The sequence below is a fragment of the Schistocerca cancellata genome, chromosome 5, assembly GCF_023864275.1.
Source record: "Schistocerca cancellata isolate TAMUIC-IGC-003103 chromosome 5, iqSchCanc2.1, whole genome shotgun sequence".
NCBI classification, from domain to species: Eukaryota; Metazoa; Arthropoda; class Insecta; order Orthoptera; family Acrididae; genus Schistocerca; species Schistocerca cancellata.
This window is the reverse complement of record NC_064630.1, coordinates 681,898,245-681,907,134: the sequence shown is the minus strand read 5'-3', so window position 1 is coordinate 681,907,134 and position 8,890 is coordinate 681,898,245. Positions and strand designations below refer to the sequence as shown.

At 42.4% G+C, this 8,890-nt stretch overlaps 1 pseudogene; it reads right to left on the bottom strand.

The window, feature by feature from the left end:
- Positions 1-289: 289 nt before the first annotated feature.
- Positions 290-406, bottom strand: LOC126189358 (5S ribosomal RNA; annotated as a pseudogene).
- Between the last annotated feature and the right edge of the window lie 8,484 nt (positions 407-8,890).

Sequence of the window (8,890 nt, the reverse complement as noted above, 5' to 3'; positions counted from 1 at the left end):
ACAGAGTGCACATGACTTTTCCAATCACAAGCGTAACACTGAGTTTGTCAGGAGCGGCAGTCTTTGCATTTGTGCTGTGAGTAACACCTAGCGCTCCGTCTTGAGGCCACAAGTGGCCCATCGGGACAATCCGACCGCCGTGTCATCCTCAGTTGAGGATGCAGATAGGTGCGTGTGGTCAGCACACCGCTCTCCCGGCCGTTATGATGGTTTTCTTTGACCGGAGCCGCTACTATTCTTTCGAGCAGCTCCTCAATTGGCATAACGAGGCTGAGTGCACCCCGAAAAATGGCTACAGCGCATGGCGGATGGGTGGTCGCCCATCCAACTGCTGGCTACGCCCGACAGCGCTTAACTTCGGTGATCTCACGGGAACCGGTGTATCCACTGCGGCAAGGCCGTTGCCTAGAGTAACACCCAGGTCAAGTATTTTAAACATAGCTGCACAACAGCAACGGTTCCACGTAATAAAATTATAAACAGTTGCAATGGATAAAGAATTGTCGGTTGTGAGCTCTGCAAGATCCATGTACTATTTATATTTACGTGACAAACCCTATTTCTAGGGCCATATTTTAATTTTGACAAATGGATCTATGCCGACATTTGTAAAAACGGCGATGGTAAATTAGTCCTTATTATTGTAAAATTGCCACCTTCTGAAGAAGACAAATTTAAATTTGTTGAAACCTAGGTAAAGAATTCTTTATGCATTGCAACTGGTCGGCTGTTTGTAATTTTATTACCTAGGGCAAGACTTAATTCTGTTCGCCCGTGTAGCTGCCTGTTTAGCGAACTGCTTATGGTGCATGGAAGGTTGTTTACTCAGCGAGGCTAGCACACGCCGCCAGTGCGGAATGGAGCGATCGCAGCAAAGGTACTTGACCCGACACATAGCTGGCTGCTCAAATGTATCACCTGACAAGACACCGGAATCGTAGTGTTCTAGTATTTGCACTCTCTGCTGAAATGATGGATAGGACTGTTTCAAAATTTGTTCTCTGATTTTGACATCAGGTACATTGTACGCGATCGCATCACGCAACATAACGTCTGAATATAAAGCACCACAAGCAAATTTGAATTTACATTTGCTTTCATACCTTGCAAATGTGTTATCCATTTGCAATAAATTTTTTCTGACCGTTTTCTGCAATTAGAGAATTGATACCTAGCTGCCACCACATTCACTTGTTGGTCATAATAGTTTGCTATAGAGGCGATGACACTGCCATGTGCAAGTTCCCTTTGAGTGTCATTGGGAAAGAGTTTTTGAATTAATCTGGACACTGCCCTTCCTCCTGTGCATAATAGATAGGGAAGTTTGACAGTACCTGGCACATTGTGGGCGAGAAAATGTGCCTCGGACTGTTGTAACCACTCTAGCCACCTCTAGCCATTTGTCTTCTTGTTCACGAAATTGTCGAAAAGGTGGTATAGCAACTGTAGTGGGTGGTGCTTGTTCTGCCAGGCGATCAGTGTGGGCTAGTATCTGCAGCACTGTTTTGAGTAGTGCAGATATTTGCTGCATCTGAAACTGAAACATCTCCATTAGCTGTGTGGCAACTAATGCTTGCGGTTGTGGGGCCTGAGCAGGGGGCGGGACAGGATTAGTGGACATATTTGAAGACACAAATGCCAAAAATATACAAGGCAAACATCTAAATAACGACCAAATCAAAGATATATTCTGCAACGCCCACGTAATAACGCTGATTGGCAAAAACGACAAGAAACTGTTAAAGCAGTAAGTGCCCCTGCAAAGTAAAGACAAGAGAGAAATAAGGCGCCAGCACAAAAAACACAAATTTCTATGGCCCTCGACACGGAGTTCGTTTGTATCACCTCTTCGGCAGTTGTTGGGTCTTTTCCACTCGTCTTTTATAGGGTGCCTAACGGATGCTGCATTCTCTGAATGCTATACAATTATTCCCGCAGTTAACATTAGTAGTTTTATTTTTATAAAACAGATTGACAATACTTAACTTCAGAGCTACATCAGTGTCGCAAGTGACATGCAAGCAGTAATAGTCTTCGCTATAATGTCCAAATAAGCTATTGATATGGATCACTAATATCGTAGCACTCTCTCTAGGTCATGCTAATATCTGACGAATATGTTCGACTAATGTCCGCTATTGAGTACTAGAGTGAGTGTGGTGTCACCGCCAGACACCACACTTGCTAGGTGGTAGCTTTTAAATCGACCGCGGTCCATTAGTATACGACGGGCCCGCGTGTCGCCACTGTCAGTAATTGCTGACCGAGCGCCACCACATGGCAGGTCTAGAGAGACGTACTAGCACTGGCCCCAGTTGTACAGCCGACGTTGCTAGCCATGGTTCACTGAGAATTACGCTCTCATTTGCAGAGACGATAGTTAGCATAGCCTTCAGCTACATTTGCTACGACCTAGCAAGGCGCCATTACCAGTATAGATATTGAGATTCTATTAATGTATCATCAAGAGCGATGTTCAACAAATGTGGATTATAGTTAAGTATTCCAGAAGCTACGCACTTTTCTTTATAGCATTCATTACGTATCCTGTTTCAGACGTCACGCCAGCCTGCGTGAGCTTAGCGTGCATTTCGGCCTCCTCTAACTACAAGGTGTTGGCACTTCTGCCAACACTTCATAGAGTCTGTACAGTGAGACTATCTGTGCACTAATGTCCGTACACTGACCAGATCTGAACGCCCACGCTTGGCAGGAGAGGCGCTTATATTCACTTCGACTTCAAGGCTCTCCTTTTGTGGTGTTGTCCTATTCTGCGCACCATTCGCCAACGTCGTTTCACCGCCTTATCTGGTCTTCCGTTCTTCAACCTCGTTACGGCGCTTGAGATTATGCTAGAACAAAGAAATCACAACAAAATTCCTGTTTAAAAATTTAGAAATATATAGTACATGACCAGAGTACAATATTTTCAAAAGATGAGTATAAAGTGATCCTGTACGCACCATACTTTGGTACCTTTTGGATTAATATTCAACAATAATAAGCATGAATCAGAGAAATGAAATATAGGTATGTGTTAAATTAATATTTGCGATGAAAAAATAGTAGTAATAAGTTCTGGACAATATTATCAAGTTAGTCAGATATGATGCAAGCTAATTTAGGAAATCCTCTCCTCACAAAATAAGAAAAACTGGGTTTACGATGACAACGAAGGTTGACATCACAAATAACGTGATAGCGGATTCCACAGTGAAAAGAAACAAAGGATGTGTTATATGTAATCTTGTGCTATGATTTATCTGTGGAAAAATATCTTCCACTTTTTTCTACTTAACTAACCTATTTTCAAGAGACGAATCTATGGATGCGAAAATTAGAATCTGACACACAAAGAAATGTGCTGCCAAAGAGAACGTTTATATTCCGGGATTATACTAAATATTTTATAGGTATATAAATTTTACTAGAATGGACGAATCACAAATTTACATTGGTGACTGATACGATTCTGGTACCTAATCGCTTGTGGAGATAAAGCTGCCCAGAAGGTTACAAAATTGCATTATGTATAAATTCACTAAGAACGGATTTTAGTTTTATTACTGGTCGAGTACAAAGAAAAACAGTTTCGTACTCTGCAATACACTGGACAGTACGTCAACAGCGGACGAACAGACAACTCTGCTGCAGAGGAAAATACCTCTTTGCATTGTTAATGAACAACAGCTATTGTGTTAAACGTATTAAGTAATCAGTTACTATCGATTTAGCTCTCAGCTTATTGCAATTGTTAAATTACGATGCAGTGCTGGTGACGGGTTCATTAGAAACTGTTTTGACTAATTGCTGATTGCTTTTTTTCCACATTATTGTGGCCCTCAGGCATAACGAATTCACATTTATGAGACGCTAAATTGGACGTGAATGCCTGTCGTTTACGAACTCATTACAAAATCAAATTAAGCTATATATGTACGGGAACATTCAACCTGAACTATCATTACCCTTATGAAGCTCACTGCGTCATTCTGTGTCATTGAATACGAAGTGTTGGCGTATTAGAAGTGTGTAACTGCTTCATCGAGATGTTACGAAACATTACATAACTATACAGTTGTGTACAGATTTAACAAGCACTGTCTGCTATTTTCTGAATAGTAAGTTCATTCTCAAATCGTGGAATGTGTAGTATCAAGTAACGCTGCAAATATACTTTCCTTCGATGCTATATTTGTAAAGTTACGGAGATTACAGATGCATATGATTCAAAAGTTTGACCCCAAATAGAAGTTAAAACGTCCCCTTAGAAAAATTAATTAATTACTAAGCTGATAAACCTCTTATATTATTTGATTTTCAAACAACTGAGCAGAACTGAACGCACTCAGGCATTTCGCTCTTTACCTATTCTGATCAACACTAAACTGACACAATATTTTTAGCGCAACGCAATCTGACTTTCAAAAATCCCTACAAAAGAATGGCCCTAACTAACATTAACCTATACCTTTCACAAATCACTTACCTCACGAAAAATCTTCGTTACTCGAACTACTACAATACAGCGAGCGCCACTACTGCCAGCTAAATAAATGATTCAAACTACTGAAGGCACTAACTACTGATAGGCATAGTTAGCAAATGAAAGATTGTGACAGAGAACAAACAATGTATTTACCTTAATAGTGTTCAAAAGTCATAATATACACTCCTGGAAATGGAAAAAAGAACACATTGACACCGGTGTGTCAGACCCACCATACTTGCTCCGGACACTGCGAGAGGGCTGTACAAGCAATGATCACACGCACGGCACAGCGGACACACCAGGAGCCGCGGTGTTGGCCGTCGAATGGCGCTAGCTGCGCAGCATTTGTGCACCGCCGCCATCAGTGTCAGCCAGTTTGCCGTGGCATACGGAGCTCCATCGCAGTCTTTAACACTGGTAGCATGCCGCGACAGCGTGGACGTGAACCGTATGTGCAGTTGACGGACTTTGAGCGAGGGCGTATAGTGGGCATGCGGGAGGCCGGGTGGACGTACCGCCGAATTGCTCAACACGTGGGGCGTGAGGTCTCCACAGTACATTGATGTTGTCGCCAGTGGTCGGCGGAAGGTGCACGTGCCCGTCGACCTGGCACCGGACCGCAGCGACGCACGGATGCACGCCAAGACCGTAGGATCCTACGCAGTGCCGTAGGGGACCGCACTGCCACTTCCCAGCAAATTAGGGACATTGTTGCTCCTGGGGTATCGGCGAGGACCATTCGCAACCGTCTCCATGAAGCTGGGCTACGGTCCCGCACACCGTTAGGCCGTCTTCCGCTCACGCCCCAACATCGTGCAGCCCGCCTCCAGTGGTGTCGCGACAGGGGTGAATGGAGGGACGAATGGAGACGTGTCGTCTTCAGCGATGAGAGTCGCTTCTGCCTTGGTGCCAATGATGGTCGTATGCGTGTTTGGCGCCGTGCAGGTGAGCGCCACAATCAGGACTGCATATGACCGAGGCACACAGGGCCAACACCCGGCATCATGGTGTGGGGAGCGATCTCCTACACTGGCCGTACACCACTGGTGATCGTCGAGGGGACACTGAATAGTGCACGGTACATCCAAACCGTCATCGAACCCATCGTTCTATCATTCCTAGACCGGCAAGGGAACTTGCTGTTCCAACAGGACAATGCACGTCCGCATGTATCCCGTGCCACCCAACGTGCTCTAGAAGGTGTAAGTCAACTACCCTGGCCAGCAAGATCTCCGGATCTGTCCCCCATTGAGCATGTTTGGGACTGGATGAAGCGGCGTCTCACGCGGTCTGCACGTCCAGCACGAACGCTGGTCCAACTGAGGCGCCAGGTGGAAATGGCATGGCAAGCCGTTCCACAGGACTACATCCAGCATCTCTACGATCGTCGCCATGGGAGAATAGCAGCCTGCATTGCTGCGAAAGGTGGATATACACTGTACTAGTGCCGACATTGTGCATGCTCTGTTGCGTGTGTCTATGTGCCTGTGGTTCTGTCAGTGTGATCATGTGATGTATCTGACCCCAGGAATGTGTCAATAAAGTTACCCTTCCTGGGACAATGCATTCACGGTGTTCTTATTTCAATTTCCAGGAGCGTATATAGCAGTTCGTGACATACATTCTTACAAATGTACTGTTTCTGATGGACACACGTCCAGATCATCCGTTCTCAAAAATCCGCCATCTCACCTCCCCACATCCATCTTTGCTGGTGGCTCACCTCCAACTGCGCAACGCTACGCGCTGTTAACAGCCAACTGCCAAATACTACAATGGCCAACAACAATGCAAACCAGCCACATACTGCACACAGCACAGCCAGTGATTTTCATACAGAGCGCTACGTGGCATTACCAATATAAAAAACCTAAACAGCCTACTCACATAGCCCCCATGCTCCCCACAATGTATTTTAGAAATTGTTTTGGGCAGTGGCCAATACAGATTTGAAAAAAAATGTCATAATCATAATTACAATAACAAAGAAATCAAATGCACACACTTATTGATACAATGTTGGTCAAAAGCTAAAATTTCTGCACAGTCCATAAAGACAGTCCTGATCATTCATCACAATAAAATTGCAGTGTTTTTTTTTTTCTCAAAGTCTGAACTGTAAAAGAGAATGCACACGGAAGTATTGGATTTCCAAGCAGTCTTGAAGAAATAGTATTGTCCTTCCAATCTAACGACAGTGCTGACTCTTGACGTGCAGACAGGTAATGGGCCACAACAGAGCAAACCCACAGCAGAGGCAGTTGAAGTTGAAGAATATTGGTAGGTAGGTCATCACAGAACAGACCACTGTAGTCTTGTTAGAGATTACGGTATTGGTGGGCCACCAGAGGTGCAGACCCACTGCAATCCTTGTAGAGATAATGGTATTGGTGGGCTATCAGAAGTGCAAATCCACTGTACTCCTTGTAGAAATAATGGTATTGGTGGGCCTTTTGAACAATTCTTTGACAGTTATTCGCGACAGGGAGGAGAGCATAGGGAAGTTAGTGGATATACACAATACAGAGATTTAGATGCAGAGCCACTGTAGTCCTTGTAGAGATGGCTAGCAGCCATCCGTTTTGACTGTGCAGGTGCACAATCACCATCGAAGAGTCTTGCGGAGAATATAGCAAGTCCATAAACCACCACTTGTGCAATCACAAAGTTTTTTTTTCAATTGTCCTTAGTACCAGCAATGCTGTTAACCAGACCCTTGCTGAATTATTAACACACGTGCAAACACTATGCAAAACTATGACCAACAGAAACGTGTGCAGTGAAATGTCAATTACAAGTTACTTAATTTGATGAACTGGTGTCAATTACAATTTTATAACCTAAGAATACAATAACAAAGGTACAAAATACATCATTAAAGAACATAACAGTACAGATAGCATTTTTAATAGTACGGGCTTTACAAAAGAATAGAAATAAACATGTACATCAGTGTTACAGGAATTATGACATAAGTAAATATATAAAATAATGAGAATAGTTTTCGAAACATTAATTTCACACTTGAGCATTGAAACAGAACAGAATTAATAATGTCTAACATCTTTACAAAGTGTATGACATGTTATTAATGCAAATTATATTTGAGGATAACAGTATTCCTCATCATAGTGAATGTACCTTAGTACTAGAAAAATTCTACAACATAAATCGTATTAGCTAAACACATAAAGACAGGAAGAACACAAATATACAAGAGTACACAAACACATAGCGGAATAACAGAAAGGGAAAGGACAGGGTTTGTTTTACTGCAGTGTCTTGCAAACAAAACTTTCTTTACTTCTTGGAGATCTCCCTTCGTTATTCGTTATTTCAAAAAGTGCTATCTATACCTGCTTTCTGTACTTCTTTTGTAAAACTTCTCAATGCATTTCTTCCAATTCATCGCAACTGATTCTCTTATATAGTCTACCCCTCTTAAGCAAACTTAAATCTACTGAGCTCAGATGCTAACTTAAGGGACGAGGCAATGCAGCAGCACAAAACAATTAATACAAACAGCGATGACAAAGAAATGCAAATTGGCAAAGCAAGCAGCAGGAAATCTAAATTAGCAAAGCAATTGCAATATTACAACTAATATGACCCAATGTGCCGCAACAAGAAAAATAAATCAGTAGTAAAATTGGCTTAACAGAGTAATACAAAGTGAAATTCAGTAACACTATGCCTGCCAAACAGCAGCAGCAAATGAATTCACTTGTATCTAAACGTGACAAACCGACATGCAGAAAAAATAGTACACTAAAGACAACAATGCAGATCATGGAAATGTGTATTCACATCTTAATGTCTATGTAATTAAAGTGGTGCACCACAAAAACTTATTCTATGAAATAAATTATCAAGTACTTGAAAAGAAAATTATGTATGCAGTTCTTGTGAAGGGAAATGTCTTTTTGTGCTCCCTCATTTTTTGGAAGTATATCACAAAATTATTATTTACTGGATCTGTGGACAGAAAATATTTATATTAGTGCATCTATAAAATTTTATTTTAACCAATGCTGCAGTGCAGCTAGAAACTAGGTATTAAACAAAATAGGCAAAGCAAGGCGGGAAACGTCATTCACTAGCCATATGGCATTTCATAATGCAGTAAACAATCTTTCAGCGAGCAAGACAATAGATGAGAAATGTTTCTCATCATTTCATTTCGGTAAATATCATACTTAAGAACTCTACAGTGTAATCATGTTTTCTTTCTACAAAGAAATGTCAATAGCGAGGACAATGGCTTCTTTCGTCTCCAACTAATGGCTTTTTCTCAAGGCGGCTGCCACACGTGGCCGCTCACAACGCATTACGTCACGGTCACTTACCTTTCGTACCGAAATATTTACGACAGCAGTTTCCGCAACAGTGACAGTCTCA